At 40.8% G+C, this 27,220-nt stretch overlaps 3 long non-coding RNA genes across 3 annotated transcripts; all 3 read right to left on the bottom strand.

The window, feature by feature from the left end:
* Positions 1–414: 414 nt before the first annotated feature.
* LOC146524088 (uncharacterized) lies at positions 415–1,424 on the bottom strand. Its single transcript, XR_014876530.1, has 2 exons — positions 958–1,424; positions 415–570 (listed from the first exon to the last, which is right to left on the bottom strand). It is a non-coding gene; the product is annotated as an uncharacterized LOC146524088 (long non-coding RNA).
* Positions 1,425–16,377: 14,953 nt separating this feature from the next.
* LOC146524089 (uncharacterized) lies at positions 16,378–18,077 on the bottom strand. The gene is made up of 2 exons (XR_014876260.1): positions 16,922–18,077; positions 16,378–16,533 (listed from the first exon to the last, which is right to left on the bottom strand). It is a non-coding gene; the product is annotated as an uncharacterized LOC146524089 (long non-coding RNA).
* An 8,162-nt stretch (positions 18,078–26,239) lies between these two features.
* On the bottom strand, positions 26,240–27,220 carry LOC146524090 (uncharacterized). The gene is made up of 2 exons (XR_014869180.1): positions 26,889–27,220; positions 26,240–26,314 (listed from the first exon to the last, which is right to left on the bottom strand). It is a non-coding gene; the product is annotated as an uncharacterized LOC146524090 (long non-coding RNA).

Raw genomic sequence — 27,220 nt, forward strand, 5'->3', positions numbered from 1 at the left:
ACACTTAAGTCAAAGTCAAAGTGAGTCAAAGATTTGAGCTGCATAACAGCTAATAGAAAACATTTAACATGCCAAAAGTTGAGCATACAGATGCAGCCCCAAAAGCTCCCGACATAAGTTATTTTTTGCCCAGCATAGGTAATGATGCAGATTATTTCAAATATCATCCTCCAAAAGTGCTTGTGTGAAGAAAAATTGCCCTGCTCCCTGCAAAGGGTGGGCTGCTTGGCAGCTCAGTTATGGTACTGTTGGGTGGAAATGAGCCAGGTACAGCGTGTGGTGGTGGTGCACATGCATAGATGTGCCCACCATGGTGTGGTGGCAGGTTGAAAGGTTGTGGTGGTGGATGCATGACTTGTCTTAGCAGTAAAAATCCATCTGCAACTGAACTTGTCTCTCAAGAGTGACTTATAATTTACTGTGATGTTCAGAAGCTCGCCTCTCAGATGTCTCCATCATATCCAGAATTCTTTTCTTCATCTGTATGTCCACCTCTGCAACATTACGCAAATGTGTTTCAGTTGAAAGTCTTCTTTTAAGTCTGTCCTGTCTGTGGCCCTTGAGTTTTGCCTTGACAAAGGTAGAATAATGAAAAACAAATTAACCACAATAAATGTTAAAAATAAATCAGTGGTGGAATACCAAGATTAATATTTACTTAAGTGCTACACTTAAATATTTTAGGTTAAGTGTTCTCTTTTCCTATACTTTTAACTCTACAACATTCTTGAGGTAGGGATTCAACACCAACACAGTTACACTGCAGATTCAGATGAATATAAATCTGTCATTATGATGACTTCGTATAGACTTTATACGAAGTCGTATAGACTTCGTATAAAGAAATGAAGCCGAGCTGTATCATTACTAGGTCAAACCTAAAGGTGCTAAAGGCATCTATAATTGGGCTACTGAAATACAGTAGGGCATTCGTTTATACATGTATGGTAGGCTAACCTTATTTCCCCTGACAAGTCTCCCAGTCCACGTTTTCTTGTTTTTTTTTGCTGTTTCATATTCCAGTTTGATATTGAGGAATAATTCAACCTCACTGTCTGTCACATGTACGACTCAGTTCTGCTTCTATGCGATGTCTTATCAGATTTTGTGCTTTTTTACCAAAATGTGCTATTTGGCTATACTGACTTAAGTAGGAAAGACTCGAATGCTTTTTAGTTCTCAAGTAAGAAGCCAAATTTTTATATTTGTTGAAAAGTTCCGCCGTCTTTGTTCATACTTTCCCGCCCTGGCTTCAAGACTTCTGATTGGCCAACATTTCTGCAAGGTTAGGATTATATCGCCACCTGCTGCTTTGGCGTGCTCCTTACAACGTTTGCCTTTGTTTTTGTTTTTTTGGAAGGGGGGGGGTTACACGTGGACGGAGATATTTTTCTCAAAACTGCACGTGTGGACGGGATTTTTTAAAAAAAACGAAAACGGAAAATCTCTGTTTTCAAAAATACCAGTCTAAGTGTGGACGCAGCCTAAACAGTAGAGATGTTTGTAGCTTTACGTTAGCTGGACTGACCGGAAGCAGGGTCCATGCGTCACGACTAACCGGATAGAGTTTTGAATCGGTTTAGTCCTGCATGTGCTGGCAAAAGGGAAGGCACGAGAAACGATCTCCTGGCCGCATAAGCAAATCTATTTAAATATCCGTGATATCCAGTGATCATGAACTCTGAGTACGAGGATAGCTCCGCGTTATCCCCCGTGGAATCTGGGGACGAGGAGGAAGAGGAGGTATCGGAGGCAGAAACAGAGCAGCTGGGGTCCAGTTCCGACTCGGATGAAGATGAAAGCGGAGAGAAAATTGATGAAACAGCAGCGGCTGGAGATGAAAACGGAGGGAAAATTGATGAAACAGCAGCGGCTGAAGATGAAAATGGAGGGAAAATTGATGAAACAGCATGGACGTCAAAAAATGGAAAAATATCTTGGTCTCCCACAAACGCTGAGACGTTCCGCTACATCCCAGCACCCACTGGTCTGACCCCGGGACCTACACGCTATGCCACTGCCCGAATCGTTGACCCCATATCCAGCTTCGCACTGTTTCTAACGGATGAGATCGTGATGCATATTGTGTCCATGACAAACCTGCATGGGAATCGCAAAATTCCCGACTGGCGAGATATAGACGCAGATGAGTTTCGGGCTTATGTGGGGCTGCTCGTTTTGTCCGGTGTTTACAGGTCAAAACACGAATCAACGTTGAGCCTCTGGAGTGAAAAATCGGGACGGAGCATTTTCCGGGCTACGATGTCCCAGTATAGGTTTCACAACATCAGCAGAGCACTGCGGTTTGATGATAAGCTATCCCGCCCCCAGTGCCGTGTTGACAAGATGGCTCCCTTCCGCAAAGTCTGGAACATGTGGACGCACCGCCTGGAGATGCTGTTCAGCCCAGACAGAGATCTCTGTGTGGATGAACAACTCGTCGCGTTCAAAGGCAGGTGCAGCTTCAGGCAGTACATGCCAAAAAAGCCGGCCAAATATGGTATCAAGATTTGGGCAGCCTGTGATGTCAAAACATCCTACGCCTGGAGACTGCAGGTGTACACGGGCAAAGCAGCTCCAGATCATGTTGAAGTCAACCAGGGGATGAGGGTGGTCCTGGACATGACAGAGGGGCTCCAGGGACACGTCGTCACCTGTGATAATTTTTTCACTTCCTGTGCACTGGCAGATAAGCTACTCAAGAAGAAAATGACCCTGGTTGGCACAATTCGCCAAAACAAGCCTGAGCTTCCACCTCATTTGCTCCAGGCAAAAAAGAGAGAGCTCTTCTCCTCCATCTTCGCTTTTACAAACACCCACACACTTGTGTCTTACACCGCCCGACGGGGCAAGAATGTGCTGCTACTAAGCACAAAACACCGCCGTCCAGACGTGAGCAAAGAAGGGAAGAGAAAGCCTGTAATAATCGAAGATTACAATAAATGCAAAGGAGGTGTCGACAGGCTTGATATGGTAGGTGTCATTACAAACCAGTTACGCATTTATTCATTCATTCTTGCTCATATATTATTGCCTAAAATATATGTAAGTTTTATGCTTTTTTTTTTTGCTAGGTTGTTGGCACCTACTCCTGCAGGAGGAAAACAAATTATTGGCCAATGGCCCTCTTCCACAACGTGGTTGATGTTTCACTTTACAATGCCTTCGTCCTGTGGACATCAATCGAGTTCTCCTGGCAGGAGAAGAAAGGACACAGACGGAGGCTCTTCATTGAAGAAGTGGGAGAAATGCTGGTGAAACCACACATAGCAAAGAGAGAGCACCTTCCCCGCTCATCAGCCGCTGCAGCAATAGTCACAGATGTGACTGCAGCGGTTGCAGGCTTCTCTCCCATTAAGTGTAAGGGCAGGAGGCGGTGCGAACTTTGCAAACGAAAAAGGAGAAGAACTGTCAACACCTGCTCCAAATGTGAGAAGTATATATGCAAGGACCACAGTGTGTCCATTTGTAACAACTGCGCCGCCTGAGCAGTAGTGATGTGCGGATCGATCCTGAAATATTGATTCCTCCGATACCAATCATTTATGTTCTAGAATCGATACTCACATTAAAATATCGATATTTTAGTAGTTTAGAGTAAATTTGTAGTTTATCATTAACAGGAACACAGTGGAAAGAAACTATCATTCGGATTGTCTACATTCAAAGGAACTACTTCCTCTTCCGCCTTTCACAGTCATGTGCGAAATACGGCTGTATAAATGTCTTGCGGCCCCTTGGCGCGCGCACTCGCAACACTGGCTGAGCGTAGTTGGAGTCATGTGCGGACGTATTTTACATCAACAAACAGCCGAGACGTGGTTTGCATACATGTGTCAAAAAAGGGAGGTGTTGTCGTCATACTTGCCAACCTTGAGAATTAGGGAGACATAAAAAAAAGGGGGGGGGGGGATAAATAAATTACAGTGTTTATTTATCGGATAAAATACGTTAAATATCACCGTTCTTATTGGCCGGCCCGGAAACAGCAGGGGTCCAAATTCAGAGGCTGCTTCCACCTGAGGACCCGGCCTTCGCGGTCTAAAGAAAGCCGGGTAGTACGTCACGAGCTCCCTCGGTGGAGTGAAACTGCCGTCTGCTCCTTGCTATCTAAAATATAACCGGGCACTGACGTAAACTCTTCTGTTTAATCAGTTTTCTGTTTGACGTTTATTCAGCTGTGTGAAAACCCCGGAGGAACCCACCCGAGGGATTAATAAAGTTAATTGAATTTAATCTAATAACTTTAATCTCAGCCAAACCGATTTACTCACGAACAAATAAAACACTGAAAAAGCCGAACAATAACATTTTTAAGTTATCAAAGTGGCTTATACATCATGTTTAACCCGAGTAGTGAAAGACCGCGGGGGTTTGAAGACGACGTGTCGGCTCAGATATTTGAAGTTTACACAGCTACATTCTCACCTGAAAAATATGTTAAAAGTTTATTTTGCGACCCAGAAAGAGAAATAAGAGAAATATTAAAACTAAGTCGCTGCCGCCATTGTTGGAAACTGGAATTGGCTGGGCCTTATGAATTCTGCGATATGGTTTTTTAATTTTGTTGTCCGGGTGGACAATCGGGAGAAATTCGGGAGAATGGTGGCTCCGGGAGATTTTCGGGAGGGGCACTGAAATTCGGGATTCTTCTGGAAAAGTCGGGAGGGTTGGCATGTATGGTTGTGGCAACATCACTAACCTTGTTAAATGCCTCAGAGTAAATCACATCACAGAATATGACGAGATTATGTTGAGGCGAACTGAAGAGGAGGACAGGGACAGGTGCTCTCACTGAGTACTTTAGTGCTGCAGGCTGGCAAGGTGTTCAAATAGCAAATAGTTCAAATAACAACTTCAGATTTTTTATTTCTATATGATGAATTCTGCATTATTAAGTGATAAGAACAAGTATCTGATGTCCTGTAATCATTATGACGCTATAATATGAGATACAATAAAAGATACAATAAATCAGTGGTATCGCACATCACTACTGAGCAGGACTCTCACACCCAGACACATACTACCTCTCTCTGTCTGTCTGTCTCTCTCCCCATCCCCAACAACATAAATGTTCATGTTTATCTTTCTAAAATAAATGTTTTTCTAGTTCAAACCGAGCTTGTATTTTTATTTACGTTAGCAAGGTAATAAACATTTAGTGTGGAAAAGTGAAACACATCATATACCATTATAGGTTATGATTATTACATTTACTGTGTCCCTGCAAAAAAAATAATGATGAATCAAAATCTAGCTTGGTGCCAATCTAAAGGCCTAATTATAATAGCAATGAAATCTTTCTTGAAATGTATTTTATGGAAAATATTTTATTTTTTAAAAATAAAGGTTAAAAAATGCCAAACACGCTACGGAGAAGCAAGAGAGCCAGAAGAGTTAGTTGTCAATACCGGCCACCAGAAGCTGTTTTTGATACGGGCGGTTGCCCCGAGCGACATCGTGGTGAGGGACGGCATCACGAGCACCGGCAAAAAAAAAAAGAAAAGCTCTTACTCATGCTGCCCCGACGTCATGCCAGCGCATATTGGGAATGTCATAGGCACCGATCGGTTTTCTATCGCCCATTTGCTGGGAGTAAGGGCGCCCTCCGTTTGCGAGGTGCGCCTGCTGCTTGCGGCACAGGGAGGAGAGGGCGGGGCGGCGGGGGAGTCTCTGACCGGCTGGAGCGGCATCTAATAACCAACTCGCAAAATAAAAGAAAATAAAAACAAAACAGCAAACACGAAAACACCAGACATTATAAAACAGACTTATAATTTGCACCGGTGTTTTTTTCGAAATTCTATACGCGAAAAGTGAGCGCGAGCCCTCGGTGCGCATGCTCGCTGCTGAAGTCAAAGTAAACTTTATTGTCATCTCCGTTACATACAATATATATACGAAGAGTAAGAAAATAAATATACACTTTAGGACTCGGGGTAAAGGGATCAATAACAATTTAAAATGTATATTTATTTGAGGAGGAGGAGTTGGCCGTCCAATTGGGGTCTGGAATGTGGGGCCTCCCTGCTGCTGCCGCGTCGGGCAGTCTGCTTCTCTCCACCGCAGGGAAAAGGGTAACACTACCTGGGTCTGGGTGCAGTTCCCCCTCCAGGGGCAAAGGTACCTAGACCCGGGGCTTAGAGTACACTCAAAAAAGTCAACTAAGCTAGTTGTTTGATTTATTCAATATACATTTGTCTATTTAACATGAACATATTGAGTTTAGGTTTTTAAATCATTATCAGTTGTTGGTTTAACATAAAATAACAAAAAGTTTAATGAACTAGATTTGCATTCTTCAGTTCAATTAAATGTAATTATTTTAAATCAACAACTCTAAAACCGATGCCTAGTGCGCATGCTCAAACTTCCCAGAAGTGAAGAGGCGGGAACGCGGAGAAAGTTATATGTGTTCAGTGAACTGCCGTTTCCCTCTGCGGAATCTTCCACAATACAGGTAAGTAATAAATAACTGAAAATATCTTAGTCAAACAAAGTTGTTCCGTCCGTTAATTGTTTAACAATGTTTTTAATTCCAAATGTGTAATTTGTCATTAGACAGCGGGAGTGGAGCAAATACAGTGAAAATCGGGTATTAGACGGTGCCAATCGGTACCGTCTAATACCTGATTTCTAATCCGCTCCGGCTATATTTATATTATTATTAGCATTTCCATTTCATTCTTTTTTTTGTTACCCGTTTTTGCAGTTAGTCTTATAGTGTTTTTAGCGGTTATTAATGTGTTTAATTCAATATTTAACACGTTTGAAATTCAATTTCAAAGTAAATGAAGTTAGCTAAAGTTGTATGGTTGTCTCATTGAACTTTTACCTAGCTCTGTTAGCATTCACTTTGGTTTTAAATGACTGTTATTGCAAGACATGGTCTTTCTTCACTTTTTTTTTTATTATCATTTGCATTTCTTCTTTCATTCTCTCTCCTTTTTTTTAAGCATTCGGCCTCTTGCAGTAATGCAAGTTAAACTAGCATGCGCGAGTTGCTAAATATTAGCTGTGTCCAAATTCAGGGACTGCATCCTTTGAATTGACTTAAACGCTAGTGCATGGGGAAAAGAGCATAAACACGAGGTCAGAGGAAAAGGCAATGGCGGATAGTTATGAAAATTGCCTGTCGGACCTTTACCGCAACTACCAGCATCTTTATTGCATAGTGTGAAACACTGCTATTACATTTGGCAACAGATTGGATATTTATCTGTGAATTTTATATTGCAAGAGGTATTTATATGTATTTGTATTTTTTTATACGTTTGCAACAAAGTTAAAAAAAAATCCACTGTGGAGTTTTTATAATTTTTTTTGTCTGTTTTCTTTACCATAGTAACACCACAAAGAAAGTTGACCCCTTTTCTGATTGTTTGTGCCTCCTCTTTAATACATGGTAAGTTTTTACCATCATATATTTTTATGATAGTTTTATGATTTAATCAAAGTAAAAAAAAAGGTGGTCAATAAAACCATCCTTAAAACTGCTTCTCTTTTTTTCTTTCAGTGACTTGTATGTGGCAGTGCAAGCGTTGTTCCATCAGGGAGAGTAGTAGGTAAAAAAAAATGAAACACTGTACAGGGCTCGCAAAATCGCTAGCCCGACATCCCGGGGCTAGCGATTTTTCCAGTCGGGCCACCAAAATCTATCTCTGCCCTGCCCGTCGGGCTGTCATAGGAAGGAAAAATATATGTCAATGCTTTTGCATTCTTTCGGAAATGTAGCTGGGTAATTATGTCATTGGCATTGGTGAGCCACTGTCAATATGTGACATATTGAAATCGCGTTTGAATTTGCGCTTGTTTTTTGCTTTCACTTTGCAATCGCGCGAACTGTGTATAGAGAGCGACAGCACTGATTGGTGAGTGATGATAATTTGCGCACCAATTCCTCTGACATCGTCTTATCAATTGTTAGCTTACTATGCAAACATGACAAGTGAAATCTCCCGCAGCAAGCTTAAACATGTGAGAGGTTGATCGCACAGAGAATCGCTGAGCGTTATGTGAGTGTGTGTGTAAAAGCAGCAGGATATATATTTTAGTTCTGCTGAGCCAAATAAGACAGGTCAGGGTGCAGAAGTGACAGCCAAAGAAAATCTTACCACAAAACGGAAAAATTATTACAAATCAGACTATAAGGCAAAAAGAAAGTGCAGCTTAATGGTTTCATGGACAAAAGAATTTCTGTGGCTGCAATATGACAAGCTATATAACCAGGGGTGCACATAAGTGGTCCGCAGGTGCGCATTCACTGTCAAAATAAAAAACGTGCACAAGATAAGAAGTTGCAACGCGTGTTTGCGTACATAAGATTTTCTGGAGGAGGACAGACATTTGTTTAGAACTCTTAAAGATGTCGAAGAAGCTCCTTTAAGCAATTACTTTGTTGTTCCTCCACCTCCAAAGAAATGTCAGAAGGAGTCAGAACCACAAAAGAAGCGCGTATTCTCGGAAAAGTGGTTGCAGGAGGTGAGCTGGCTTCAAACAAATGATGAACGCACAGAGATGTGGTGCAGAATGTGCCGTGAAAATCCCACTCTAGCGGACAAAAACAGTGCCTTTTATATGGACGCAAATGCGCGTTGCAACTTCTTATCTGGTGCGCGTCTTTTATTTTGACAGCGAATGCGCACATGCGGACCACGTATGTGCACCCGTGTAAATAACATAATGTTCTGCCGGTTGTGTTGTTGGTTTTCCCTCGATTTCTGAGTCGACAAGCGCCTTTGTTACTGGGACCAGTACATTTAAGAAAGGCCCCCATTAGAAATGCATTATTGCTCAGTCTGCAATATCTTTCCCAGAACAAACACCAATTGCAAATAACATACTAAAAATAAACCTGAAAAATCTGTTTAGACCAGCGTACTATGTTGCAAAGAGTGAACTACCACTGGCACAATTTAGCAGTCTTTGCAAACTTCAAAAAGCAAATGGCCTAGATCTTGGTTCCATTTGCCCTCTTACCTGTGACTTCAGTGGAAATTTTAAATTCAGGATCTGACACAGACTGATTCATGTTCTACACAGACAGCACTGATGTCTGCATGGTCTTCTAAAAGCAGCTTTAGTCAGCTTAGATGTGAAGTTAGTGAAATATACAGTTGAGTTTTTAATCAATGTATTTATTTTCTATTGCAGATTGACAAGGAGTTTCTGCGAATCACCAGAAAGCCTCTGCTATCTACTTTCTTTGCCGAGCTTGACCAATACGCGCCACGCTTAATGGAAATCTTTCTGAGCAAAGGAGGGACACCTGGAAAGAAAATAAGAGGTCTCATGCTTGCCATCTCCAAGGTTTGTATTAGGATTGAGTAGATTTTGTCATAGGCAGCAAAAATAACTTTTATTTGGAGATGAAGTTGTCAATTTTGTTTCGGCTTAACAAATGGAGAGTTGGGAGTTCGCCTTGTAATCAGAAGGTTGCCGGTTCGAGCCCCGGCAGGGACAGTCTCGGCCGTTGTGTCCCTGGGCAAGACACTTCACCCGTTGCCTACTGGTGGTGGTCAGAGGGCCCGGTGGCGCCAGTGTCCGGTAGCCTCGCCTCTGTCAGTGCGCCCCAGGGCGGCTGTGGCTACAATGTAGCTTGCCATCACCAGTGTGTGAATGTGTGTGTGAATGGGTGGATGACTGGATATGTAAAGCGCTTTGGGGTCCTTAGGGACTAGTAAGGCGCAATATAAATGCAGGCCATTTACCATTTTATTTACCATACAAATTGTGACGTTGCCTCAAATGCAAATCGTTAAAATTAAAATTTTGAGATTAGCAACAAGACACCTGGTATTGGGGAAAGGATGTCTTGAATACCAAACAGTATTAAGCGTTGCAATAAAGAATTTATGGAATTTGGTATTGGAAGGAAAGAAATTTATGCATACCGTAGTTAAACTTGATACACAAACATACAATGCATTTAACATGCATCAAGACAATATTGCTTTTGAATCTGCACTTGGATTAAAACAAGTCCTGTTGTTTTTTCATTGCTATGGTCATCAGTATTTGTAAATAGAAATGTCTATGAATTTTGAGCTGTTTAGTACTAACACTTCTATACCTGTTTTATTTTAGCAGCTGAGTTAGCCTTTTCTCGAGTCCTGTCCCCCTAAGTTACTCTTGCTATGTCCGACAAACAAATGGTTTCCTCTGCGCACCAATGGGTACCCAAATGTGCGAGCAGACATGCTTCATAATGTTTGGTACATTTACCTGGGAGTGGGGCCATCCACACTGTTTAATCCATTCACGTTGTTTTTGACTTTGTGAATGGAAAGAACACAACTCCTCCAGACACAATCTCTCGGGGTATCGGTGGGCACACTGCTTCTCCATCTTGCTTGAGGTTAATGTTTGTCAGACACAGTAATGGTTGCTATAATGTGTAATTGGACAATGGCCCTTTTGGGGGAGGGGCTGGTGAGAGGTCAATTATGCCACCTCTTTTGACATGAGAGGTGTATTTTATAATTTATGTATTGGAGTAATTACTAACAACTACTTTAGTGGTGTAATTTTCTGTTTATTACTTTGACTACTTGGATTTTATGAACAGCATAGAAACAGTTGTTTAAACAATCTCTTAAATTTTACTTTGTTGTCTTATATTTGTTCATGTAGGATACGGACAGCGAGGCAAAAAGCTGCATGGAGCAAACTGTGATGGGGGTGTACGTCATCCAGAAGGAGGGTGCTGAACCTGAAGATGACCCAGAGGACGTTGGTGTCCTGATTGAGGGTGTGGAGGCTAACACTGATTTGGGTAACATTGCACAAGCATGGGCTCTGTTGTTTGGACTCGTATACTGTTTGAACCTGAGCTACCCACCAGAACTTAAATGCACCTTTGAAGTCCTCCAGAAGATACTTTTAAATCTTGATGGACAAAAGCTCTCTTCAAAGGCACAGTTTCTGAAAAACAAGCTTATGGGGTGAGAGCACTTGAAAATGATTGATAGGTCTTGAATGGTTCATTGGTGCAATGGTGATTTCCAATATATAATGTTAATATTTGAGTTGTTTATATTTTTTCTATTATTTAAAAAATATTTTAAAGTTTTTGGATTCTCTCTGTTGGGCAATTCACCTTTTATACAGCACTGCAGATGATTTTTGTTTGTCCTTATATAGATGGCTCAAAATGGATCAGAAGTACTGACAGAAGTACTGTTCTGTTAATTATTTTTCATTTAATTTTGACTTTGTAGTATAGGTACTAATTCACACATACCATAATGCTGTCATGTGTTGAATGAAGAAAAAAAAAAAAGAGGGGGGCACTAAAGCACTCCATTGGAGTGCTTTAGCGCCCCCCTCTTTTTTTTTTTTTTTCTTCTCCTTTGTAGAACAAAGTTACCATTTTACAGAAACTGCATTGAGGGGTTTTCCCAAAGAAATGTTCATTGTTGTTTTTAGCTGCACTGTAACTATGTTGTGTCAAGGGCCTGTAAAGTTTAAGACCACTGCCACCTGTTAAGTTCACTGTATTATTGTGTCAATTTTGCTTGCTAGCATGTTTTAATAAACACAGCAAAACTATATTGGTAGCTGTGGAGGACTGCAACAAAAATTAAAAAATAAATACAGAAATATAAAAATTGGTCAAACTAATAATTATTACAATGAGATACACCAAACAAATACAGATTTTCATTTCAAATAATTAATTGCATTTGAAAAAAAAATGTCATCTGTCATTTAATTTGATGTTAAGCCTTCTGTTTCTATTTTCGTTTTACTTCCTAAATTTTTTTTAATCCCTATATTTTTTTTATTATTATTATTTTTTTTTACCTATGGATTTTTTGTTGTTGTTGTATTGCCCCCAAATTATTTCTAATTTTTTTTTTTTTTTTTCCAAATTCACACAATAGTAATTCTATTTTGTCACATGTTTTAACTTGCCAAGTGGGAGATGTATTTTTATCTTTTAGTTTAATTTTTTAAAATACAGTTGAAATATTTAGCAAATTTTGCATCTGTTTTTAGTTGTGGAAGCTTTGGTTCCAACATATTACCTATGTAAATAAGTATTCTAACGTTATACCTTTTGAAGTGGGATAATGCTTGCAGGTGTACAAAAATGGTAAGCTTTTATATTGTCCACTAAATCCAGTTAATAAAGTTAATGTTATCATTATCTGATTGTGACTTTTTTTTGTAAAGTAGTGGGTTTCTAAATGTGTAACAAATGTAAACAAATCTAATTGAAATAATTCGATTGAAATGAGTGAAATCATCAACCCCCATATTGGTTTATTAAGCAAGACTTGCAGTAGTTGCCTTGATTAACAAAGTAGTTGTTGAAACAACAAGATTTAATTGTGTTTTCCTAAACTTTTTAACGTGTGTAGAATGAATTAAAACAAATTTCACTCTACATACTTAAATAAATCACTTCAAATCAATGTAAGTATACTATGTTGATCCAACGTAATCTGATTACATTAAACCGCCAAATGCTAAATGTGTTGGTTTGACATGATTGAAAATGGTTTATTGTACTTGGTTAAATCGTGTGCAAATTGGGTGCCATGATTAAATTGTGTTCATCCAACAACACATTTTTTTGAGTGTACGCTTGGGGAGTGTGACTGTGTGTACAGTGTCTCTCTATGTCTGTCTCCACGTTGGGTGAGTGTTGAGTAATGGCATATAATAGCATGAGGGTGGGAATGGATGATTGTATCTGTGTGTGCCTGTTTGTCTGTGTCTATATGTCAGGTTGGGTATCAGACGCCACCTCTCTGGGGACATCTCAGGTCCTCCAAGGTATGGAGGCCTATTTCCCCCCACCACTCCCCCTGCCAGTGGCAGATGCCCTCAGACATCGGTGCATTGGTGGTTCTTAGTTTCCGGGAATGGGCGTTCAGGTATGCACCGGCTCACTCCTAATGGCTGCTTGCCGGGGCGTGGAGCCTGGGGCCCCCTTTGAGGCCCGGTCCACTCTGGCACAGCTGGCTGCCGGTGGAGCTCACGGGCACGTCACTGCAACTCTCTCTGGCTTCTGCTCCACAGTTGCTGAGTGACCCCTCATCTGGGACTCTCCTCAGCTCTTTCTGGGAGAGTGGCACGGCTGCCCCTCTGTTGGTCTTCCTTGGTCTCTTGTGCTCTGAGGGCCTCTGGATGTCTGGAGCCTGAAACTCCTCCATACCTGCTTCATGCCCTGGAGCACGGGGCTATGGCTCCCCACACCCTCTACCAGATCGTCACAGGTGCTCACTGACACAAACTACACCTTTTTTGGCTGCTAACTCAAAGCACACTGTGCACTGTCGATCTTACGTGCTGCACAATAATATTCAATATTTAGTATTTACTGTTATATTCACATAGATCATCACGATAATGTTGTTTATTATATTGTTCTCTTTTTTTTTGCTTGTTTTCTCTTTTTTCTTTCTCAGCAGGTGATCCAGGTGATTGATATTTGTATTTTTTGTCTTTTTGTTTTGTTTGGTTTTGTTTTTTGCCTTTGTTCCTCTTCCCTGCTGTTTTTCTTTCCCTACCTCTCTTTCTTTCTCCCTTTTCTTTCCTCCAGTCATGTTTGTCCCGTGTGTAGCAAGTGAAAATAAAATAAACAATAAAGACAAAGGTCAAATAAATGGACCAATACGGTAAGGCCGAGATGATCCATTTGGTAAAGTAAATCCGTTGGGCATCTTTCTTGGTCTTTAGACAATAATTCTGATGGCAAAAGAACAAAAAGAAGAAAAAAAAAGGAAAAACTCATGCCCTGTATTTGTAATGACCAATGTGGTGCAACTGCTGTCGTTCCAAAAAAAGGCCAGTTGTCTTGCCTTTGGCTTCCATAACCACTGATGTCAGAAACTTTAAAAATTTTTATTTACAGTTTATTATTTGATTTTCTGGTTTCAGGTATTAGTGAAGACAGTATACATCATGTCTCCAAAAGTTGATTCTGTTCATCTGGACGTAGCGTTTTCTGGGAGAAACGTTTCGTCACTCATCCAGGTGACTTCTTCAGTCTCAGCTGACTGCAGGTTTGGGCTGTGAGCCCACTGTTCCTTCAGTGGGCTGATTTCAGTCATTATGCAAATGTACTGTTTATAAGATTGGAAACCTGCAGTCAGCTGAGACTGAAGAAGTCACCTGGATGAGTGACGAAACTTTTCTCCCAGAAAACGCTACGTTTCAAGAATCAACTTTTGGAGATTTATTTTCCTAGATGATTGAGAATGCATCAAGAAGTATACATCATGGTTATTTTGTGATGTATGACAAAATAACCCATTACAGTCTAGATGGACAGTAAAGCAGCGTATGCTTTCAGCTTGATCTTCAGGTTGCTGCTATATAACTGTAGCAAGTCATACAATCACTTGATCAATTTCTCAGGAAGATCCCTCTCTGGCTCACAGCCAATGGGTGAGTATTGATCAAGTGTGCAAACCATTCCTCCCTCAAAGTGGTTTATGCAGTTGATTAATGGTGTAAATTTGGGTTAAAATAGCATTAAATGCCTTTTTTTTTTTTTTTACTTTAATCAATGCATAAAATCTTGGTCTCGTCTCAACTTTGTCTTGGTCTTGAGTCAGTGTGTCTTGGTATTGTCTTGGTCCTGGTTTAGGCGGTCTTGACTACAAGTCTACCTTATAGTAACATATATTTTTTAAACCTGGCAACGTGGCCACCACGTGTGACAAATAGCCATAGACTAAGCAATAGGTATATCATTGCTCAACATCCTCCGTTGTTGTGGTGTTCACAACAAATGACATCACAGGACTTTTGGCCAGTTCGTGGACATGTTCGAGTTGAAAATTCCGACTTCAACTGGAAAACACTACATGATTTAAAGGAGACAGAATTTAGAAAGAAAAGATGGGCAAGAGTACTTCAATTAGAGCTTCTGAATGTTGGTTTTCATTTAATATCGATTAAGTGCCCATAGCTGATGTCACGATGACTACGTCCATCGTTTATATACAGTCTGTAATCACTTGCCTATAGATGAGAACTTGTAACAAGGATTAAATAGTGCTGTTTCAAAGTGACCATCCAAATGATCCTAATGACCTGCACATCAGGGTTGGTATCCAGTGAGGTTGAAGTAAAACATGTCCCAAGTACTACTGAAGACATTTGTTACATAGCTGCTGCAGTGGACCTGATCAGAGGCCCACTGATAAGACCTGCCACTAGCTGTCAATCACCATATAGCATACACCGTTTTCTGTTGACTTTGAACCTTGCAGTCCAGCCAAGACACCCCGAGGAACTGGATGTGTAACAATGAAGCTCCTCTGCGGTACACACCTTGATATTTTCGCCATCAATCTCGACCAGTCTCTCCCTGGTCATTGGATGTTCTTTTGGCAGACTGAAAGCATGGTTTGGAGTATTGTGGACATTAATCTGAATGACCTTCCCCTTGTCATTTATGCCAGATTTGTCCTCCACTACTACTGTGAGTCTAACAGGGACATGATAGATTACAGTCACTGAAGTAATTCAGCAGGAAAAGGTCAACCACCCAGACACACAGACTTACTACAGAGCTGATTGCATGACATCAGAAGGGAAGAGGGTCAGGAGAGTCCTTACTAAATTCCTCATCGATAAAAAAGGGTTTCTGCTCTATTGAAGGACTGTGTCATATCTACAGAAATTGTAAGTCAGGATATGTGACACTTCACAATCTATGAACTGTGATCCTGAACATGCATCGGCGTAACTTTGTGCTGAACATTGGGGGGGGGGGGGGGGGGGGGGGGGTGTCAAGATCTCTGTCTAAATAAATAAATCTGGGTAAATTCCCAGATGATTAAACATGCAACTATTTTGTTGGTAATAACTGAAATGAGTAAAGAAAATAAACAGCCTATTTATGTAAGATAAGATAATTTTATTGAAGGGGTTATATTGGTTGGGTCTGATTATTTGGGGGGGGGGGGGGGGGGCTGTAAATTACAAGGAAAACCTCTTACACTTAAGTCAAAGTCAAAGTGAGTCAAAGATTTGAGCTGCATAACAGCTAATAGAAAACATTTAACATGCCAAAAGTTGAGCATACAGATGCAGCCCCAAAAGCTCCCGACATAAGTTATTTTTTGCCCAGCATAGGTAATGATGCAGATTATTTCAAATATCATCCTCCAAAAGTGCTTGTGTGAAGAAAAATTGCCCTGCTCCCTGCAAAGGGTGGGCTGCTTGGCAGCTCAGTTATGGTACTGTTGGGTGGAAATGAGCCAGGTACAGCGTGTGGTGGTGGTGCACATGCATAGATGTGCCCACCATGGTGTGGTGGCAGGTTGAAAGGTTGTGGTGGTGGATGCATGACTTGTCTTAGCAGTAAAAATCCATCTGCAACTGAACTTGTCTCTCAAGAGTGACTTATAATTTACTGTGATGTTCAGAAGCTCGCCTCTCAGATGTCTCCATCATATCCAGAATTCTTTTCTTCATCTGTATGTCCACCTCTGCAACATTACGCAAATGTGTTTCAGTTGAAAGTCTTCTTTTAAGTCTGTCCTGTCTGTGGCCCTTGAGTTTTGCCTTGACAAAAGGTAGAATAATGAAAAACAAATTAACCACAATAAATGTTAAAAATAAATCAGTGGTGGAATACCAAGATTAATATTTACTTAAGTGCTACACTTAAATATTTTAGGTTAAGTGTTCTCTTTTCCTATACTTTTAACTCTACAACATTCTTGAGGTAGGGATTCAACACCAACACAGTTACACTGCAGATTCAGATGAATATAAATCTGTCATTATGATGACTTCGTATAGACTTTATACGAAGTCGTATAGACTTCGTATAAAGAAATGAAGCCGAGCTGTATCATTACTAGGTCAAACCTAAAGGTGCTAAAGGCATCTATAATTGGGCTACTGAAATACAGTAGGGCATTCGTTTATACATGTATGGTAGGCTAACCTTATTTCCCCTGACAAGTCTCCCAGTCCACGTTTTCTTGTTTTTTTTTGCTGTTTCATATTCCAGTTTGATATTGAGGAATAATTCAACCTCACTGTCTGTCACATGTACGACTCAGTTCTGCTTCTATGTACGGTGGCCCCTAGAGACAAAGCACGTACAAACTCCAAAACACTTGCAAACTCCAAAACACTTGCAAACTCCAAAACACTTGCAAACTCCAAAACACATGCAAACTCCAAAACACTTGTAAACCCCAAAGCACATGCAAATTCCAAAACACAACGGAAGTGCTCCAGGACGCTAGGGGCAGTGTTGAGCTTTTGTTACCTAGTAACTACACAAGCCAGGATGTAATGACCGGATTTGGGGTCTGCAGCCTTTTTTTTTTTTTTTTTTTTTTTTTTTTTTTTTTTTTTTTTGTAAACTTTATTTATCACATTTTAGACATACAGTCGAGTAAAACAGGGATCACATAAAAGATGACATTGTGGTAGTACAATGAGGAACAGAGAGAGTGACAAGGACAGTGAGACAAAAGTGAGTACAAAAAATAAAATAAATTAAGGGGAACATAAATAAACAAAAGTTTGCAAGAGCCAAAATCAAGTTAGCAGTTTCAATCGGTTATAGATGTTAACAGTCTTGAGAGCCTTAGTGTTTTTTGATGAGGAGATTGTCCTTATATATTGTGCAAGTTCCATTTTTAATACAAGAAGTTCAGGCTTTCTGCCGAGGACTTTGCTTTTGTGTATATGAAATTTTGCCAAAAATAAAACCAAATTTATAAAGAAGAAAGCATCATTGTCCTTGTCTTTAAAATTATAATAGCCAAAGATAACATCCTTATAGTATAGTTGAAGATTAGGGAGAACAGAGTCAGTAATAAACTTGTGGAAATCCTTCCAGAATTTACATGTAAATTTACATGACCAAAACAGATGAGAAACTGTTTCAGGTTGCTCTTGACAGAAGGTACAATTTACATTTATTTCAGCCATAAATTTGGACAAATATTGTTTGGTAGGGTAAAACTTATGAATCAACTTAAAGGAAATCTCTTTAATTTTGTTTGTTAAGAAAAACCTTTGTGGTAAAGTCCAAACTTTTTTCCATTCAATATCTGTTACAAAATTGGCCCAATAAAATATGGCTGATGGTCTGCAGCCTTAAAGTCCGCATTTTAAGGCCGATTACGTCACAGCGACACGACGAAGGCTGTCCCAATTCAAAGGCTGCTCGAAATGCGGCCCTCAAATGCGTCCTTAATTTCCCTGAATTTTAAGAATGGGTCGCTGTAGCCTTCATGGCCCAACATATCCCAGATTTCATAGCTCGCCTGTGATGTGGATAATTTTGCCGAAAAAAAAACGGCTGAAGCGGAGCCGCCAAGAGTAAACTTTCAGAAGTAAGTACTGAATATTATGTCACTTATTTATGCGCAAATGTTTTTTATAATGAAGAACATTAAAACATTACTGTTGGCCACATGTCGGGAAAGTTATGTGACATTAGCGATGTTTGTACTAACTTGGTTTTAAAGCCTTTACTCCAAAATATACACCGTTCAATAGTTGACTTTAATCTTACAGAGAATGTGATGATTTTATGGATAATTAAAGTCAGTCATATATCCACAAACACAACAGGCTGAAAGTCAGTGATGCTGCTCGGTTTGCAGTCCTGAATATCATGGCACAAGCAGGATTCACTGCACTGTTAATGTTAGCTATGTTATATTGCTGCCACTGTTCGGTGGTGTCGAGCCAAACGGACTTTAACGTGTGTTTGAACGAGCTGACGGTTCACTCGTTAAGCTGAAAGAAAGGTGCTTTAATCACAGGAGTCACACACGTGTCCACTGTACCATCTGGGAACTCTTCTTGTTTTGTAATAACACAGTCCTCCTTCTTTTGTGCTGTTTTGTAGCAGTGTATACACCTGAGGCTGTCACCTGTGTGTCTGTCCTGCACTCTCTCTCTTTTTCTTTCTCTCTGATTGTGTAATAAAAGTATGAACATGTATTTATAAGTTACATTTGTGTTTGAATCCTGCAGCTTATCACGCATTTGATTTCCATGTGTGACAACTGCAAGTGTCCAGAGTGAGGACAGACTGAGGGACTCACTGCTGCACATCATCTGTGAGGCTTTGCACCCCTGATGATCCACCAGGACTCAGCAGTGTGTGAGGAAGAGGAGGAGGAAGAGCCAGCAGCAGCTGACAGATGGAGAGAATAGACAGACTGTTCCCTGTTTGTGAAGGACTGCTAGGAAAGTTTAACATAACTAATTGTCTGTCCTGAATCAGTCTTATTAGGTAATGTTCAAATAATTTTATCATTCCAGTGTTTGCAGTGTGGGAGAAAGTACTCAGGGCCTTCAAGTTACACACTATGAAAGGAAGAAACAAGTTTAATATTCAGAAACCTAAAGTATGTATCAGCAGCTGAATGGACCTAAAAATAAATGTTTGTTTCAGTTCTATGAAGCTTTGAGTATTTTGGATTAGTAGCAGTGCTGTGTTTGTTGCATCATATTGCTGTAATTGTTTATATGCTTTATATATTCTGAGGTAAGTTGATCTATAGTGTTACATCATATTCTATAATGATGCTATGTGTTTGTATACTTTCTGCCCAATTTGACCCATTTAGCAGAAGTCAGCCTGTTTAAGGCTCTGATATCTATTCTGTATGACTTAAAGCAGTTATGACATGGTCTGATTTTCTCACCCAATAAAGGAATATTCAATATATCAGTCTACTCTTCATTTTATCAGAAACAGTTATCACAGCTCATATAATTTCTTTTTACACACGTATGTAAGCAATGAGCCAAATTTAGTAATGCCAACATACTGAAGGAACAACATTTCTCTCTTATATATGATACACCTATATATGCACTGTCAAAGATACTTGTCTTTGAGTGAAGATTTAAGGTGATAAGACCTATAAATAACTGCAACTTGAATCTGTACTGTGGCTCAGTATTTGACACAGAGTTCATGTTCACTGCTGTAATAGCTAATAATGATTAATATAATAACTATAATATTGGCCATATTATATTTACATTACCAAAGTGATATGACTTTAGTCTCATGAACAACATTAGCTAATTGTTATTTACTAACTAATCTTAAATGACTGTTCAGTACAGAAATGAAGCCCAAAAACCATGTTTTACTGTCCTGTGGTCTCAACCTCAGATACTTATCAAATCACACAAAGCTCTTGTAGAAACAAACAAACAAATGAACAAAATATGTTTTCCTTCATTTCTGTCAAACAAAGTTGTATGACACGTTTCCAGCGGTTAGTATCATGGTTGCTAGGCAACCTGGGAAGCGCGACAGAGACTAGACCGTCCCATACAGACAAACTTGCCGTTTATTTTGCATATCGAGCTCAACACTGCCCCTAGCGTCCTGGAGCACTTCCGTTGTGTTTTGGAATTTGCATGTGCTTTGGGGTTTGCATGTGTTTTGGAGTTTGCAAGTGTTTTGGAGTTTGCATGTGTTTTGGAGTTTGCATGTGTTTTGGAGTTTGCATGTGTTTTGGAGTTTGCAAGTGTTTTGGCGTTTGCATGTGTTTTGGAGTTTGCAAGTGTTTTGGAGTTTGCATGTGTTTTGGAGTTTGCAAGTGTTTTGGAGTTTGTACGTGCTTTGTCTCTAGGGGCCACCGTATCTATGCGATGTCTTATCAGATTTTGTGCTTTTTTACCAAAATGTGCTATTTGGCTATACTGACTTAAGTAGGAAAGACTCGAATGCTTTTTAGTTCTCAAGTAAGAAGCCAAATTTTTATATTTGTTGAAAAGTTCCGCCGTCTTTGTTCATACTTTCCCGCCCTGGCTTCAAGACTTCTGATTGGCCAACATTTCTGCAAGGTTAGGATTATATCGCCACCTGCTGCTTTGGCGTGCTCCTTACAACGTTTGCCTTTGTTTTTGTTTTTTTGGAAGGGGGGGGTTACACGTGGACGGAGATATTTTTCTCAAAACTGCACGTGTGGACGGGATTTTAAAAAAAAACGAAAACGGAAAATCTCTGTTTTCAAAAATACCAGTCTAAGTGTGGACGCAGCCTAAACAGTAGAGATGTTTGTAGCTTTACGTTAGCTGGACTGACCGGAAGCAGGGTCCATGCGTCACGACTAACCGGATAGAGTTTTGAATCGGTTTAGTCCTGCATGTGCTGGCAAAAGGGAAGGCACGAGAAACGATCTCCTGGCCGCATAAGCAAATCTATTTAAATATCCGTGATATCCAGTGATCATGAACTCTGAGTACGAGGATAGCTCCGCGTTATCCCCCGTGGAATCTGGGGACGAGGAGGAAGAGGAGGTATCGGAGGCAGAAACAGAGCAGCTGGGGTCCAGTTCCGACTCGGATGAAGATGAAAGCGGAGAGAAAATTGATGAAACAGCAGCGGCTGGAGATGAAAACGGAGGGAAAATTGATGAAACAGCAGCGGCTGAAGATGAAAACGGAGGGAAAATTGATGAAACAGCATGGACGTCAAAAAATGGAAAAATATCTTGGTCTCCCACAAACGCTGAGACGTTCCGCTACATCCCAGCACCCACTGGTCTGACCCCGGGACCTACACGCTATGCCACTGCCCGAATCGTTGACCCCATATCCAGCTTCGCACTGTTTCTAACGGATGAGATCGTGATGCATATTGTGTCCATGACAAACCTGCATGGGAATCGCAAAATTCCCGACTGGCGAGATATAGACGCAGATGAGTTTCGGGCTTATGTGGGGCTGCTCGTTTTGTCCGGTGTTTACAGGTCAAAACACGAATCAACGTTGAGCCTCTGGAGTGAAAAATCGGGACGGAGCATTTTCCGGGCTACGATGTCCCAGTATAGGTTTCACAACATCAGCAGAGCACTGCGGTTTGATGATAAGCTATCCCGCCCCCAGTGCCGTGTTGACAAGTTTGCTCCCTTCCGCAAAGTCTGGAACATGTGGACGCACCGCCTGGAGATGCTGTTCAGCCCAGACAGAGATCTCTGTGTGGATGAACAACTCGTCGCGTTCAAAGGCAGGTGCAGCTTCAGGCAGTACATGCCAAAAAAGCCGGCCAAATATGGTATCAAGATTTGGGCAGCCTGTGATGTCAAAACATCCTACGCCTGGAGACTGCAGGTGTACACGGGCAAAGCAGCTCCAGATCATGTTGAAGTCAACCAGGGGATGAGGGTGGTCCTGGACATGACAGAGGGGCTCAAGGGACACGTCGTCACCTGTGATAATTTTTTCACTTCCTGTGCACTGGCAGATAAGCTACTCAAGAAGAAAATGACCCTGGTTGGCACAATTCGCCAAAACAAGCCTGAGCTTCCACCTCATTTGCTCCAGGCAAAAAAGAGAGAGCTCTTCTCCTCCATCTTCGCTTTTACAAACACCCACACACTTGTGTCTTACACCGCCCGACGGGGCAAGAATGTGCTGCTACTAAGCACAAAACACCGCCGTCCAGACGTGAGCAAAGAAGGGAAGAGAAAGCCTGTAATAATCGAAGATTACAATAAATGCAAAGGAGGTGTCGACAGGCTTGATATGGTAGGTGTCATTACAAACCAGTTACGCATTTATTCATTCATTCTTGCTCATATATTATTGCCTAAAATATATGTAAGTTTTATGCTTTTTTTTTTGCTAGGTTGTTGGCACCTACTCCTGCAGGAGGAGAACAAATTATTGGCCAATGGCCCTCTTCCACAACGTGGTTGATGTTTCACTTTACAATGCCTTCGTCCTGTGGACATCAATCGAGTTCTCCTGGCAGGAGAAGAAAGGACACAGACGGAGGCTCTTCATTGAAGAAGTGGGAGAAATGCTGGTGAAACCACACATAGCAAAGAGAGAGCACCTTCCCCGCTCATCAGCCGCTGCAGCAATAGTCACAGATGTGACTGCAGCGGTTGCAGGCTTCTCTCCCATTAAGTGTAAGGGCAGGAGGCGGTGCGAACTTTGCAAACGAAAAAGGAGAAGAACTGTCAACACCTGCTCCAAATGTGAGAAGTATATATGCAAGGACCACAGTGTGTCCATTTGTAACAACTGCGCCGCCTGAGCAGTAGTGATGTGCGGATCGATCCTGAAATATTGATTCCTCCGATACCAATCATTTATGTTCTAGAATCGATACTCACATTAAAATATCGATATTTTAGTAGTTTAGAGTAAATTTGTAGTTTATCATTAACAGGAACACAGTGGAAAGAAACTATCATTCGGATTGTCTACATTCAAAGGAACTACTTCCTCTTCCGCCTTTCACAGTCATGTGCGAAATACGGCTGTATAAATGTCTTGCGGCCCCTTGGCGCGCGCACTCGCAACACTGGCTGAGCGTAGTTGGAGTCATGTGCGGACGTATTTTACATCAACAAACAGCCGAGACGTGGTTTGCATACATGTGTCAAAAAAGGGAGGTGTTGTCGTCATACTTGCCAACCTTGAGAATTAGGGAGACATAAAAAAAAAAAGGGGGGGGGGGGGTAAATAAATTACAGTGTTTATTTATCGGATAAAATACGTTAAATATCACCGTTCTTATTGGCCGGCCCGGAAACAGCAGGGGTCCAAATTCAGAGGCTGCTTCCACCTGAGGACCCGGCCTTCGCGGTCTAAAGAAAGCCGGGTAGTACGTCACGAGCTCCCTCGGTGGAGTGAAACTGCCGTCTGCTCCTTGCTATCTAAAATATAACCGGGCACTGACGTAAACTCTTCTGTTTAATCAGTTTTCTGTTTGACGTTTATTCAGCTGTGTGAAAACCCCGGAGGAACCCACCCGAGGGATTAATAAAGTTAATTGAATTTAATCTAATAACTTTAATCTCAGCCAAACCGATTTACTCACGAACAAATAAAACACTGAAAAAGCCGAACAATAACATTTTTAAGTTATCAAAGTGGCTTATACATCATGTTTAACCCGAGTAGTGAAAGACCGCGGGGGTTTGAAGACGACGTGTCGGCTCAGATATTTGAAGTTTACACAGCTACATTCTCACCTGAAAAATATGTTAAAAGTTTATTTTGCGACCCAGAAAGAGAAATAAGAGAAATATTAAAACTAAGTCGCTGCCGCCATTGTTGGAAACTGGAATTGGCTGGGCCTTATGAATTCTGCGATATGGTTTTTTAATTTTGTTGTCCGGGTGGACAATCGGGAGAAATTCGGGAGAATGGTGGCTCCGGGAGATTTTCGGGAGGGGCACTGAAATTCGGGATTCTTCTGGAAAAGTCGGGAGGGTTGGCATGTATGGTTGTGGCAACATCACTAACCTTGTTAAATGCCTCAGAGTAAATCACATCACAGAATATGACGAGATTATGTTGAGGCGAACTGAAGAGGAGGACAGGGACAGGTGCTCTCACTGAGTACTTTAGTGCTGCAGGCTGGCAAGGTGTTCAAATAGCAAATAGTTCAAATAACAACTTCAGATTTTTTATTTCTATATGATGAATTCTGCATTATTAAGTGATAAGAACAAGTATCTGATGTCCTGTAATCATTATGACGCTATAATATGAGCTACAATAAAAGATACAATAAATCAGTGGTATCGCACATCACTACTGAGCAGGACTCTCACACCCAGACACATACTACCTCTCTCTGTCTGTCTGTCTCTCTCCCCATCCCCAACAACATAAATGTTCATGTTTATCTTTCTAAAATAAATGTTTTTCTAGTTCAAACCGAGCTTGTATTTTTATTTACGTTAGCAAGGTAATAAACATTTAGTGTGGAAAAAGTGAAACACATCATATACCATTATAGGTTATGATTATTACATTTACTGTGTCCCTGCAAAAAAAATAATGATGAATCAAAATCTAGCTTGGTGCCAATCTAAAGGCCTAATTATAATAGCAATGAAATCTTTCTTGAAATGTATTTTATGGAAAATATTTTATTTTTTAAAAATAAAGGTTAAAAAATGCCAAACACGCTACGGAGAAGCAAGAGAGCCAGAAGAGTTAGTTGTCAATACCGGCCACCAGAAGCTGTTTTTGATACGGGCGGTTGCCCCGAGCGACATCGTGGTGAGGGACGGCATCACGAGCACCGGCAAAAAAAAAAAAAAGCTCTTACTCATGCTGCCCCGACGTCATGCCAGCGCATATTGGGAATGTCATAGGCACCGATCGGTTTTCTATCGCCCATTTGCTGGGAGTAAGGGCGCCCTCCGTTTGCGAGGTGCGCCTGCTGCTTGCGGCACAGGGAGGAGAGGGCGGGGCGGCGGGGGAGTCTCTGACCGGCTGGAGCGGCATCTAATAACCAACTCGCAAAATAAAAGAAAATAAAAACAAAACAGCAAACACGAAAACACCAGACATTATAAAACAGACTTATAATTTGCACCGGTGTTTTTTTCGAAATTCTATACGCGAAAAGTGAGCGCGAGCCCTCGGTGCGCATGCTCGCTGCTGAAGTCAAAGTAAACTTTATTGTCATCTCCGTTACATACAATATATATACGAAGAGTAAGAAAATAAATATACACTTTAGGACTCGGGGTAAAGGGATCAATAACAATTTAAAATGTATATTTATTTGAGGAGGAGGAGTTGGCCGTCCAATTGGGGTCTGGAATGTGGGGCCTCCCTGCTGCTGCCGCGTCGGGCAGTCTGCTTCTCTCCACCGCAGGGAAAAGGGTAACACTACCTGGGTCTGGGTGCAGTTCCCCCTCCAGGGGCAAAGGTACCTAGACCCGGGGCTTAGAGTACGCTTGGGGAGTGTGACTGTGTGTACAGTGTCTCTCTATGTCTGTCTCCACACAGCAAATCCAGCATGTCCAAATTAACACTGTCAGATTTGATTTCAACACTTTTAAAGTGTCTATATGGGTCCACACCAGAGAGTGTTAATTTAACTCTTTTTGGAGAGTTGGTATGTTAACTCTGATTTAGTGTTAAACACCAAATCTCTCTGGAGTTGATAATTTAACACTTGGTGTTAAGAGTTTATATATTAACTCTCAAAGAGTATTTTAGTTTAACTACGTAAGAGTTATCTTCTAATTAATTCTAAAAAGCGGGAATTTTACTGTTCTGAACTTCTAGAAATTTCTTTTGGAAATAAACATTTACTAAAAAGACGCAATAGTTTTTGAAAAACATTGATTCTGAACTGTGCACCACAATTTCAAAACATTTTCTGAAAGATGTAACAGTGTACATGTTCTCACTTTCATTAGAATTTCGTTTATCAAAAGGTCTGACATAGGTGAGCTGGTAAATGCAAATAACAGCATTCTCATCACTTATTTCTTCAATACAATATGCATGTCCTTCATTCATCACTTTGTGGAACTTCAACGCACTTCTGCTCTCCCCCATATTCCATCTTCACAAGCATATCCTGTGTGGAGATTGAATAAAAATTAGTTGACACTAATTAATGGCACAAATCAATTGCAGCACAGTAAAAAAAAAAAAAAAGGAATCCTTTTTGAGCGATTACTTGTGTAAAGTATTTTCCCAAAAGACAAGGACACAGACAACAGGTAATACTGAACTAAATGTAAAACCTCAACCTTTTTCATTTTTACCTAAACCGTGTGCACAAAACTGGAGGAATCTAAGTGCTAACGTAGAACTCAGTCGGGACATCTGCTACTGCTGTTTGCTCGTTTTTTTATGGGAGATCGTTTTTCAGGCTTCAATTAGCACCATTATACCAACATTTCACATTCTAGACATTGTTTTAAGTGTATTTGACCAAGAAATTTGACTGAAAATTCACATGCAAGCTTTTTTTCAAGGCTGTGGTATTTGCCCGCAAACAATACCTTTCAGCTAGCTAAAACAGAATATTATGCTATCACCGAGCAACATGGCTAATGCCTTTCACACAGCTTTGTCTCAACTCCAAAGAGCCACAGAAGTAAAAGCTAATAACAATAATTGAAACAATCTTTGAAAACATGACTTACCAAGCATGGCAAACAACTCAAATATGTAGAGCAAAATGTTCTGAAACGGCTTCACTTCAGCTTCGATTGGAGCCGTGCTGGGGCGGAGTCTGTGAATTTACTCTATTGGTGTCATAGCCCCTGTAGGAGTTCAGAGTTAAGAGGTCAAGAGTTAATGTTTCCATTGTAACACCTCCAGATTTGAAATAGAAACACTCATTTTTAACACTCGATTTTAACTACTATCATTTTACACCTCAGAGTTACATTAAAAGAATGTGACTCTACTTAGAGTAAAATTAACTCTAAGACTACTAACACCAAAACATTTAACACTTTTGAATTTGCTGTGC

The sequence above is a fragment of the Neolamprologus multifasciatus genome, chromosome 2, assembly GCF_963576455.1.
Source record: "Neolamprologus multifasciatus chromosome 2, fNeoMul1.2, whole genome shotgun sequence".
In the NCBI taxonomy this organism is placed as follows: Eukaryota; Metazoa; Chordata; class Actinopteri; order Cichliformes; family Cichlidae; genus Neolamprologus; species Neolamprologus multifasciatus.